Source organism: Lithobates pipiens, unplaced genomic scaffold, assembly GCF_037356315.1.
Source record: "Lithobates pipiens isolate NorthernLeopardFrog02 unplaced genomic scaffold, aLitPip1_a1.2 Scaffold_18, whole genome shotgun sequence".
Lineage (NCBI taxonomy): Eukaryota > Metazoa > Chordata > Amphibia > Anura > Ranidae > Lithobates > Lithobates pipiens.
The window spans coordinates 28,719,338-28,731,836 of NW_027507758.1; positions in this window are offsets into that span (position 1 = coordinate 28,719,338).

Below are 12,499 nucleotides of genomic sequence, written 5' to 3' on the forward strand. Positions count from 1 at the left end.
AGGAAAGAAGGGACAGGGAGGACGTGATTGAAATTTTTATATACATGAAGGGTGTAAATAAGGTTCAGAAGGGCAGGGTTTTTAATATGAAACTAGGATCAAAAACATGGGAACTTGACCTCAAACCAGCAGGAAGAAAGCTCAGAACTAATCTTAGTGTAGCAAAGTCCCGGGCCTCTTTTGGCCTTATAGTTACCTCCAAAGTTAGGAAGAGCTGACATCCTTCAGTGTAGAGTGGGTTACGAGGCATGGTGGGTATAATGCAAGATGAACAGGTGGGCGCCAGACACTTTTTGAATGCAAAGAGATTTATTGTCACTTAAACAGAACTGTGGGATAGAGGATTAGGTCCAGGGTACCCTTAAGTAGATGCAAAGATAATTTAGCAGACTTCAAGACTTCTACAGGTGAAGGCCTCCAGCCAGACACCACTTCTGTATAGGTAGGACCGCTGTCTCCTATGGCAACAACCTTGTAGACGTTACTAACGGTAAAGGTATTCAACTATCTGCAACATGAAACAGTTCTCTTTACCCCACACTCACTCACTGTGGGTCTTCACTCAACAAGATCATGGCCTCTCTCTCTCTAGACTTCAGATCTACTAGCCACTGGATCCCCTGAGCTCTTTCACTGTAGTATCTTCCTCAAGCGTCACCCCCACTTCCCTGCTGGGTCCCTTGCTTGGCACTCACAGATACTCTTGGAGCTTCATCCCTTCTGACACGTTAGGTCCCTGGCTTGGCACGCCACAAGCATCCCCTCTGCTGTCCCGCTGGGTCCCTGACTTGGCACTGGCTGAATTCTTCCCACTTCTTCACAGTTCCCGACTGGCGAGAAGCCTGCTCTGGTACTGGCCTCAGGTTACTTACAATAGTCTCCGGTAGCAAGGTGGATGGTTCCTTAGTGGTCTTCCTCTGACCATGACTGGTTTCCCGCCCAGTGGTACCATTACTTCTGTTTGGACTACAAGCCCGCAGTCCCAACCCTGCGCTGCTTTCCTGCTTCTGGATAGGCCCTCAGACAGCCTAGCAGCCAGATGTCCCCAAGATAGGCCTCAGGTTTCTGGCCTAGCAGCCCGGGGAAATACAACACACGTCCACCCAGACAGCTGTCCAGATGGCACAGAACCCCAATCACCTGACTCCACCCAAATAAATAGGTTCTCCCAGCAGGCCAAAGGACCCAAGAAAATCCCTGTCCATTGGCTGAGACACCCCATTCATTCCTAATCTGTCCTTGCATAGCCCTTGTCTTATCTAATGTCACCAGATACCCGGCCCTCTAGCGACAGAAGAGAGAAGTGCAGCAATCCCAGAATTAGGGCAAAATCAGTTGACCTCCTAACAATTAGCCAAAGAAACTATCACCTGTCAAAAAGATTTAATAGCAGCCCCTCGATGGACCACTGGGTCTTTTTTTTCTGCACTCTCTCTTATAAGTTTCTTTACTGATTTTCAAGTTGAAAAATACTGTACAGAATTTTTTCTGGAAATCATGTTCAGAATGCAACTGCTTGAGGACAACTTTCTTTTGTGCTTCGCTAAATTAAACTTCTTTCATACGGTTTTATCAGACTAATAGAAAAATCCCTCTACGTTGCTGTGAGAGGATATTGCGACTTTTGGAAAGCACAGGATGACACAAAATGCTTGTACTGTTCTTGCGAGATTTGTTTCCAAGTAGAATTTAAGCCAAGCAAAATGACTTTACTTGTGCGTCTGTGACGTTTTTATCCACCTATCCCTCCGTCCAGCCATTTATATCAGTGGTGGGAGATCTGGAACTTTTCTTGGAATTGAAATGTTGCCTCTACGTTGCTGTGAGAGGATATTGCGACTTTTGGAAAGCACAGGATGACACAAAATGCTTGTACTGTTCTTGCGAGATTTGTTTCCAAGTAGAATTTAAGCCAAGCAAAATGACTTTACTTGTGCGTCTGTGACGTTTTTATCCACCTATCCCTCCGTCCAGCCATTTATATCAGTGGTGGGAGATCTGGAACTTTTCTTGGAATTGAAATGTTGCCTCCGGATTCTAACATTTTTGCACTTATTTCAGTAAGTACATATAAAGCTCAAACCTTAAAGTTGAATGTTAGAAAGTAACAAAACAAATGAATATGCTGCCCCCCCCTATGGATACAATATCTAAAGCTTGTGTTGCCAGCAAGGCTCTCCAAACTTTCTAAACAAAGGGCCAGTTTATTGTCCTTCAGACTTTGGGGGGGGGGGCGGCAGACTGTGGCCAGTTGGAGTAGAAAATGCGTTAATGTCAGTGGATGTAACAATGACCTGGTGGTTAGTGGGAGTAAATAATTACACAGCACCTGTGGTCAGTAAAAGTAAGAATAGTGCCTCTTTATTTGTATTGGTGGGAGGAATAGTGCCCCATCATTGGTGTCAGTGGGAGGAATTATGCCCCACTGTTGGTGTCTGTTGAAAGAATGGTGCCTCATTGCTAGTGTCAGTGGGAGGAATAGTGATTCGTATCAGTGGGAGGAATTGTGCCCGAAGGGCCGAATAAGAACAACCAAAGGCATGCATCTCTCTTGCGGATTGTAGGCCGCTGGCTTAGAGGATGACATGTCACTGTTCCGACATTTTACTAGATGACAATGGTAAGAGGTGGGACAATTACGATGGCTGTGGCGATAATAAGGTCTGAGTGAAGAGGAGGGGTTAGTCCTGTTTCTCTACAATTGGCAATTCAGCAACAAAGCAAATAGATTTAGATCTGGTGTGTGAGAACAGACAGAGTTGTACAACACACACAGCATCTCATATCACCTCTCACTGAAGTAACTAACTTGAGACACAAAGCAGGCATGATAAATTCTGTTGAGGTAAGATCTGCAAATGCTAAGGAGACTTATAATTAGACTTGTTGTGAATGGCTAAATAGTTAACTTGAACAGTAGGCAGGAAGGGCGGCTGCCATGGGCACTGCGGTTTCATGTGAGGTTTGGGGGCACTGCAAGGAGATTGAGGGGGAGGAGATTTGTGTTGGGAGGGGCAATTTAGGGGCGTCGGAGGGTAAGAATTGCTTGGAGTAGCAATTTAGAGGAATTTGTGTTGACAGGGGGATGGGGGAATAGGATTTGTGCTAGGAGGGAATTTTTAGGGGGTCAATTTGTGCTAGGAGGGGGAATTTGGAGTGGGGCGAGAGAGGATATGTACTCAGAGGGGTAATTTGAGGGGTAGAGAATTTTTGCTAGGAGTAGTGACTTTTTTGGGTAGGGGCATTTGTGTTGGGGGGATTTGGGGATGGGTGGCAAAGATTTATGCTGGGAGGGGATATCAGCGGGGGGGGGGGGCAGATTTGTACTGGGAGAATTTATGCTAAGAGGGTAAGAATGGAAATTAGTGCTCAATTTATTTTTGGGGGTGGGGGGATTTTTGCTGACAAATAATGCCCATACATCTTGGGGGGTACAGTTTGGCATGTTCACCTTGGGCTCTAGATGACCTTGTTCTGGCACTGTAAACAGCCCATGGTAGAGTCTGAAAAGACAGGGACTCCTAATACAGGCTATTATAAATACTCTGGAGGAATACACATCTGTAAAACTGGGGTTAGTGATCTATACTAACATGCAGATGAGCTCCCTAGTTGAGTTGAGTTGAGTTTCATATAATTTCCATATTTATCATAGGTGTCTACACAAATGTATAAGAGTATAACACCCCTATATTACAAGGTGCAGAAAGCTGATGAAACATTATCCCTTCTGAGGAAGCCATGCATAAATCCATATCATGTTTGTGGTCTATCAAATCATGATTTCATTCTATTTAATAATATGTTGGTTGGTGAACTGGAAAATATTTTCATCTGAAAAAATCGATACAGCACAAAAAACTAGTATTAAAAGGAGCTGTCATTGAATCATAATATCACACTCCTCAGACCCTTTGTCTGTTATATGATTTCTGTAAAGGCCCTTGTCAGGGACCAGAAAATATGGCTGCATTTGCAGCTCGCCAGCTCTCAATCTTTCATCAAAACCATAACTGAGAGTAGAGAATAAGAACTAACTGACTCTAAACGAACTGGACTCTGCACAGCAACTATAACCAATTAACTTTATGGTATGGTATATTTCTACATAGTTACATTGATCCAGCTTGCACCAAGGTAACCATGTATATACACCATATCTGGCCAATGCCCCTGGAAGCTGGAAATCACTGAAGTAGACGTTACTGGTCCAGTGATCTCCACTTACTTTTGGGTCCTGTGCTGAGCTGGTGGCCTGATGCAATTTGGACTTAGGAGAACGGCCGCTAAACATGGGCGCCATCCAGAGAATCCTTTGCACTCTCTGAATGAATGCAAAGCGTTCTCTATTTGGATGAGGTGGAAAGGCGGGAAGTGACTTGGATTCTCCACCTCGTCCCGTCAGAAAGTGCCTTGCAATCATTCAGAAAATGCAAAGCATTCTCGGAATGGTGCCCCTGCTGTGTTGCCGACCTCCTGTATTCATAATGCAGCAGAGCAGCAGCTTAGCATGGGTCCCTAAAGCTAGTGGAGATTCCTGGAGTAGTGGTGTCTACTTCGGTGATTTCCAGTTTCTAGAGGGATCCCACAGGTTTAGTATTTACAGAGTTACACTGGTCCAAGCTAGAGCAATGTAACTACTATGTAGAAATATCCATACCTGGAATTCATCTTTTTTTATTTTAATGTTTGTCCATAAATATTTACTTTTACTTTATTTTTAATTTTTCCAGATATTCTAAGAAATTAAAGAATCCCTGTCTCTTTTAAGGAGTGTTACCATATTTCAAACTCTGTCGCCTTCATGTCTGCATGACAGTGAGCATCACAGACATTCCCTAAAGGTCTAAATTGTTTTCAAAAATTGTATAAAAAAGATGGTTGCAGCCTTCTGTTTGCAGGGCCGTTTGAAGGAATTTGGGGGCCCCAAGCAAAATGGACATGGAGGCCCCCCAGCTCCCCCCCCCTGCACGCACGCACGCAAAGCCTACATGATTTAAGGGCGGATTGCGATATAGCGCCTGAAATACGCTCCAGTGTGAAAGGGGTCTTACGTACTCACCAACATGGAAGCATTGTGGCAGTAAACAATGAGGTCTTAAAGCACCCATATGGATGGATATAAATTATGGATAAAGGATAACATCTTGTACAGTGGACACAGTATATCTAACGATATCTAATGAGGGGAGCAAAAAAGAAAGATTCACCATAGCTTTACCATAGAAACAATTACCATAGCTTTCTTTCCATTTTTTTTCTTTACCATCCCATTTCTTTTTTGAATCAGGTAATATGTATTAAAGATTTTTGCAAAAATTTACAAAGCAGAGAAAAGACTCTACAGTAGAGTGTACTGTAGAGTCTTTTCTCTACTTTGTAAATTTTTGCAAAAAGCTTTAATAAGTACTACCTGATTCAAAAAAGAAGCAATAAGATGGAAATGGGATGGTAAAGAAAGAAAATGGAAAGAAAGCTATGGTAATTGTTTTTATTATGGTCAGAAAGCTACCATATTTTTAATACTTGATGACTGCCTCCCCCCCTTACTACTCCCCCTGTGTTCTTTTTAACCCTGCCTCCCTACCGCGTACCGCGCGGCAGGAGATTAAGTTTTCTGTTCCCGGCCGGTGGGACTAAAAGGAAGTGAGCACTTAGTGTGTGCACTTTCTGTCAGTCTGGCCGGGGACAGGAAACAATCTCCTGTACTGAGCGGACTGCAGGAGGAAGGAAGAGGAGCTCGGCCACATTACAGGCTGCAGCTTATAGGAAGCGGCGGCGCGGCTGGGGCCCCAAGCAATTGCTTGTTTTGCCTGTCCTGTCACGACAGGGCCTGATTATTTGTGTGTATAAAGGGTTAACTGCGTAGTTATCAACTTAACCAATAAACAGCCTAAGGACCAGAGGTCTTTTTACAATTTCGCACTGCACTGCTTTAACTGGTAATTGCGCGGTCATGCAATGTTGTACCCAAACGAAATTTGCGTCCTTTTCTTCCCACAAATAGAGCTTTCTTTTGATGGTATTTGATTGCCTCTGCGATTTTTATTTTTTGCAATATAAATGGAAAAAGACCGAAAATTTTGAGAAAAAATTATATTTTCTACTTTTTGTTATAAGAAAAATCGAATAAACTCAATTTTAGTCAAACATTTAGGGCAAAATTTATTCAGCCACATGTCTTTAGTAAAAAAAATGTCAATAAGCGTATATTTATTGGTTTGCGCAAAAGTTATAGCGTCTACAAACTAGAGTACATTTTCTGGAATTTACACAGCTTTTAATTTACGACTGCCTATCTCATTTCTTGAGGTGCTAAAATGGCAGGGCAGTACAAACCCCCCCCAAATGACCCCATTTTGGAAAGTAGACACCCCAAGGAAGTTGTGGAGAGGCATGTTGAGCCCATTGAATATTTTTTTTTTTTTCTCCCAAGTGATTGAATAATGACAAAAAAAAAAAAAGTTTACAAAAAGTTGTCACTAAATGATATATTGCTCACACATGCCATAGTTATATGTGGAATTGCACCCCAAAATATATTCTGCTGCTTCTCCTGAGTACGGGGATACCACATATGTGGGACTTTTTGGGAGTGTAGCCGCGTACGGTACCCCGAAAACCAATCACTGCCTTCAGGGTTTCTAAGGGTGCAAATTTTTGATTTCACTCCTCACTACCTATCACAGTTTCGAAGGCCATAAAATGCCAAAATAACACAAAACCCCCCCAAATGACCCCATTTTGGAAAGTAGACACCCCAAGCTATTTACTGAGAGGCATGTTGAGTCCATGAAATATTTTATATTTTGCCACAAGTTGCAGGAATTTTCCAATTTTATTTTTTTTTGCACAAAGTTGTCACTAAATGATATATTGCTCACACATGCTATGGGCATAAGTCAAATTACACCCCAAAATAAATTCTGCTGCTTCTCCCGAGTACGGGGATACCACATGTGGGGGACTTTTTGGGAGCCTAGCCATGTACGGGACCCCGAAAACCAAGCACTGCCTTCCAGATTTAAATATAAAATGCTACCAAAAAAACTATTAGAGAACGCAGGGATCAGGCCTTACTCTGCGATCGCTGCAGTTATGTGTTTAGTGTTTTGTAAGTGACAGTGATCGATTGATACTGCACTTGGGTGGGGTGGGCAGAGGGGCAAAAACGCAGGTGCTAGCAGGTATCTGGGCTGATCCCGCTAACAATGCGTTTTTTTGGAACCCTAAACTGCTGGGGATGCTAGTATAGATCTGATCAGATCAGATATTGATCTGTTCAGATTCTATACCACTACGGGAGGTTTATGCTTTGCGTGTGGGTGTTAGCGGTACTGGCACTAACCTAGCGCTGCCTGGGGCGACGCCGACCCTGACCCTAAAACCTAATTGATATCACCCGCCGGGTGATCAGGGGGTTAAACCTTTATTGGGTAATAAATGGTGGGTGCCCTGATGCTATAAAAAGCAAACTAACCAGAGTCACCCGTAACACTTATACGGTGATCACTGGTGAAAGGGTTAACTAGGGGCAATCAGGGGGTTCAAATTTTTATTAGGTAGTATATGGGGGTCCCTGGCGCTATATAAAAACCTGATGGGGAACCTAAATAACTAACTGGCTAACCAGCGTCACCAGTGACACTTATACTGTGATCGCTGGTGAAAGGGTTAACTAGGGGCAATCAGGGGGTTAAAACCATTATTGGGTAGTATATGGGGGTACCTAACGCTATAAAAACCTGGTGGTGAACCTAAAAAAATAACTAGCTACCTAGCGACACTAGTGACACTAATGCAGCGATCAGAAAAACGATCGCTTAGTGACACTGGCAAAAGGGGGTGAAAGGGTTAACTAGGGGCAATCAGGGGGTTAAAACCATTATTGGGTAGTATATTGGGGTACCTAGCGCTATAAAAACCTGGCGGTGAACCTAAAAAAAAACTAGCTACCTAGCGACACTAGCGACACTAATGCAGCGATCAGAAAAATGATCGCTTAGTGACACTGGCAAAAGGGGGTGAAAGGGTTAACTAGGGGCAATCAGGGGGTTAAAACCATTATTGGGTAGTATATCGGGGTACCTAGCGCTATAAAAACCTGGCGGTGAACCTAAAAAAATAACTAGCTACCTAGCGGCACTAGTGACACTAATGCAGCGATCAGAAAAACGATTGCTTAGTGACACTGGCAAAAGGGGGTGAAAGGGTTAACTAGGGGCAATCAGGGGGTTAAAACCATTATTGGGTAGTATATCGGGGTACCTAGCGCTATAAAAACCTGGCGGTGAACCTAAAAAAAAAAACTAGCCACCTAGCAACACTAGCGACACTAATGCAGCGATCAGAAAAATGATCGCTTAGTGACACTGGCAAAAGGGGGTGAAAGGGTTAACTAGGGGCAATCAGGAGGTTAAAACCATTACTGGGTAGTATATCGGGGTATCTAGCGCTATAAAAACCTGGCGGTGAACCTAAAAAAATAACTAGCTACCTAGCGACACTAGCGACACTAATGCAGCGATCAGAAAAATGATCGCTTAGTGACACTGGCAAAAGGGGGTGAAAGGGTTAACTAGGGGCAATCAGGGGGTTAAAACCATTATTGGATAGTATATCGGGGTACCTAGCGATATAAAAACCTGGCGGTGAACCTAAAAAAATAACTAGCTACCTAGCGACACTAATGCAGCGATCAGAAAAATTAACGCTTAGTGACACTGGCAAAAGGGGGTGAAAGGGTTAACTCTAGGGGCAATCAGGGGGTTAAACCTTTATTAGGGGGTGGTAGGGGGCTACCCTGGACCTAACACTAACTGCCCTGACAGTTTTTACTGTTACAACTGACACTGAATGCAGTGATCAGTAAATAAATGATCACTGCAATCAGTGACACTGTGACTGGGGGGGAGGGGGGGGGGGGCGGGGGGCGATCGGGGGGGAGGATCGGGGGGGTTTGTGTGCCTGTGTGTGCCTACATGTCAGTGTAGTGTTGGTGCACACTTACTTTGTCTTCTCCTCGTAGTCCGGTCAAAAAGAAGAAAAAAGTCTTCTTCCGGTCAAAAAGGAGAATGACATCACTTCCTCCCTGCCTGTGTATACAATACACAGTGGGAGGAAGCTTCTCATTCGCCAGGAGCGATCGAGAGGGGATGGCCAGAAACCAATGGCCATCCCCTCATCTCGGATCGCTCCAGATGCGAACTGGACCGCCGTATCCAGGGGGAGGGGGTCCGATCGGACCCCCCACCCGCTGGAAGGCAGGCACGTACATGTACGTGCTTGTGCCTGCCGGTGCCATTGGAATGATGTACATTGGCAATACGGCGGTCCTTAAGTGGTTAAACAAAGAAAGAATTTTCTCCTGTGCTTGTGAAGGTGTTGTTGATATAAAATGGTAGTACTTTCAAAGGAAAAGATAATTTAGGAAATGATCATGTGAGTTCCGCTGCCTAAACTGACCAGGGGTGGTCCGAAGTAAGCCAAGTTTAAGAGAGAGATGGAAGGCGCGTGATCTGATGCATTGATCAAATAGGCATGCCAATGCAAGGGCAAGTGCTAAAATTTGGCTCCAGCCAAATTTTAGCACTTGCCCTTGCATGAGTATGTCTATTTTCTTAATGTAATGTGTATACTTGTAACCTGGTTTTGATCAACATTTTGAACATCTTGATCAATGCATCAGATCACGCGCCTTCAATCTCTCTCTTACACTTGGCAGTAGTTAATCAACTCCAGTGGCGATAATGCTTAGTCTGCTGGCACATAGATTGTTGTCTTCATGGGAAGGGTCCTCGCATCTGGAACCAGAAGAAGATTAGGATAAGTAAATATTTTATTTTATATCATTCTCCAGGCCAGGGGTGTCAAACTCAATTTAATCGCGGGCCACATCAGCATTATGGTTGCCCTCAAAGGGCTGGTTGTATCTATAAGGCTATATAAATGTATCTACTCGTTATCATATTAAATAATTGCCTGTACATTTGGTTTTTCCTGGTTTTAGTTTTAAGCTGCGAAGGGCAGGGGCGAAGGGCACCCCTCATATTCCGGTAGCAGATGATGTACGTCTGAAAAGGTGGGTTGCACACCGCTGGTATCATCCACAAGGAACTTTATTGGTGACTGCTCAGATAAAGCATGGTTCTACCATGGTGCTCTTTCTGAGCAGTCTCTAATAAAGTTTCTTGTGGATACCAGTGGTGTGCGACCCTCCTTTTCTAATGGCTTAGAATTGTATTATTCTCATAATAATGATAAGCAGATGTCCAGAGCACCCCCCCCCCCCACTTACATCAGACATCAAGAGTCCCCCCACCATTACAAGTCCCAACCTCCCTTACATCACCGTTCACCCCTCTTACCTTGTGGTGCTGCTGGGAAGGAAGCTTGGGACGAAGCTTGGAAACAGAAAGTTCAGGGTCTGATAGCGGACCACAGAGGGCTGGAGTCAGCTGCTGCCAGATTCTGCTGAATGCTGAGACCAGGGGGAGGCAGAGACAAGGGGTGCTGCAGCTGCATAGGGAGGCACCAGATATGTAGGAGGAGCTCTGTCTTCTCTGCTGCAGACTGCTAAGCCGTTGGGGGGGGGGGGGGGGGGGGTAGAGACAAGCCCTTCGCGGCTGCACAGAGAAGTGCAAGATCTGGTGGAGGAGTTCACTCCTACTCTCTGCTGCCAACTACCAAGACAAGGTAGTGGTGGAGATAAGGGGGTGTGCTGCAGCTGCAGGAGAGGTGCGAGGGCTGCATAAAATGGCTTGGTGTGCCCAATTCAGCCCTTGGGCCTTATGTTTGGGGCGTGTTCTCTAGACAAAGGGTGCACAGGAGTACAAGACAGAGATGTAGGTGTTGAAGGATAGAACCACAGCATGCAAAGGGGAGGGAGTACAGGCATCCAACATCCTTATAGCTCATGATATATAGGAAGTGGATAGAGGGAAGACCTTATAGGTCAAATAAGCCTTTAAAATAGAGGTCACTGAGGGAAGGCGGTTGGACTTCAGTTTGGGAGCAATAACATGAAAACTCGAATCCTGCATAAACTAGCACCTTCATCATTAAATTGTTTAGAAATGTGTGGAGGAAATTAGATGCATCTAATGCTCAATAGTTATAGCAGAACGCTTCTTAATGAGTTATGTTTATTAAGGTTTACTGTTACTCAGGGCTTTTTTTCAGCTGGAACTTGGTAGAACTCAGTTCCACCACCTTTGGCTCAGGCCCCTTGCTCCCTGCTCACCACTATCACTTGTCTGATTTCCTGTGTTTTCCAAGTGCAGGATGGGGACAAGGGAGATGCAGGTGTCTGGGGTGCAGTGCAGATGCTGATACCCCCACTGGATGATCTCCCAGTAAGTGAGAGAGGCAGAGCCACCTACAGTGTGAGGGGAAGTACAAGAGAAGAAGAGGGGTGAACGTGAGATGTGGATGGGGGATGCAGAGGTAAGCATTTGTGGAAGAAGGCTGAACTCTGCACTCTGTGTGTAGTAAACCCCTGAACTCTGCACTCTGTATGCAGCACACCCCTGAACTCTGCACTCTGTGTGTAGTACACCCCTGAACTCTGCACTCTGAGTGTAGTACACCCCTGAACTCTGCACTCTGTGTGTAGTACACCCCTGAACTCTGCACTATGTGTGTAGTACACCCCTGAACTCTGCACTCTGTGTGTAGTACACCCCTGAACTCTGCACTCTGTATGTAGCACACCCCTGAACTCTGCATGCAGCGCACTCCTGAGCTCTGCACTCTGTATGCAGCACACCCCTGAACTCTGCATGTAGCACACCCCTGAACTCTGCACTCTGTATGCAGCACACCCCTGAACTCTGCATTTAGCACTCCCCTGAACTCTGTATGTAGCGCACCCCTGAACGCTGCATGTGGCGCACCTCTGAACTCTGCACCCTGTGTGTAACCCCACCAAACTCTGCACAAATTGAACTCCTGGTATTTAATGCCCCTTTAAGACCCTCCCACTGTGAGTGAAATTTGACCATACCCACTATCTGATGCATTTTGGAGGGTGTGTGTGTCGGGGGGAGGGGGTCTTGGGGGGTCCTGGTTGAGTTCCTGCACCTATTTTCTGAGAAAAAAAACCCCTTTGTTACTAATCTAGTATTTAAGGTAAGCTGGTAAAATATACAGTATATCTAAGAATTAAATGATGTAGCTTCCCCTTTCTTGCTCTCCTCTGTTATTAGGTATCTTGAGTCTGTCTTGTGTGGTGGGGGTAGGAATGCATTCTGAACTGCTTTTGGAAATGCAAGAGGATTACGATTCAAGAAATATTTCCTTTAGACAAAGGGCAATGCCCATTGGTTGTTTTTTGTTAACATTTCTCTCATATTTCTCAGAATAATATAAACCAGGTCCTACGTATGTCTGTCTCCTGATGGGTGGATACATATCAGCTGAAATATTCGCCTTCGCCAACAAATCATGACTGAATGCATCCAGATGCTTTTACAATAATATAACATTCCTGATCATCCTG